Here is a 546-nt window from a genome sequence, read left to right as displayed (position 1 = left end):
TGCCGAATCTCATCTGATCTCGGAAGCTAAGCAGGGTCGGGCCTGGTTAGTACTTGGACGGGAGACCACCTAGGAATACCAGGTGCTGTAGGCATTAAAAAAAAAAAAAAGAGGGGGGACTATAAAATACAGAAACTGTGGATTTTATTAACAAGTGCCTATAATGTAGCATCATGGAACATGTGTCTAAAACAGCTATATACATACTTAAAACATGTGTATGTGAGAATGCTAGACAGACATCTAATGCACGTTTTGCCTGGTCTAGAACAAATTCCCAGCATAAAATTAATATATGAGTTTTTAATAAAATGAGAGATTTAGGCAGACAAAATAATTTAAAATTTACAAATTTAAATTTATAATGGAACAATATAAAGTAGCTGAATATGGCTGAAATTTTAAATTATTTCCCTTCACACAATGAATTATTAAACTAAATTTGAAGTTTCTTGGCAGAATGGACCGAGTATAATTATTTCTTGTATTTCTTATATATAGCAAACATTCATTAAATGTTTGTTGAATAAAGAAATAATCTAGAAC

This window comes from Pteropus vampyrus, unplaced genomic scaffold (genome assembly GCF_000151845.1).
Source record: "Pteropus vampyrus isolate Shadow unplaced genomic scaffold, Pvam_2.0 Scaffold757, whole genome shotgun sequence".
NCBI classification, from domain to species: Eukaryota; Metazoa; Chordata; class Mammalia; order Chiroptera; family Pteropodidae; genus Pteropus; species Pteropus vampyrus.
The sequence above is the reverse complement of the archived record's forward strand: the minus strand, read 5'-3'. Positions refer to the sequence as shown.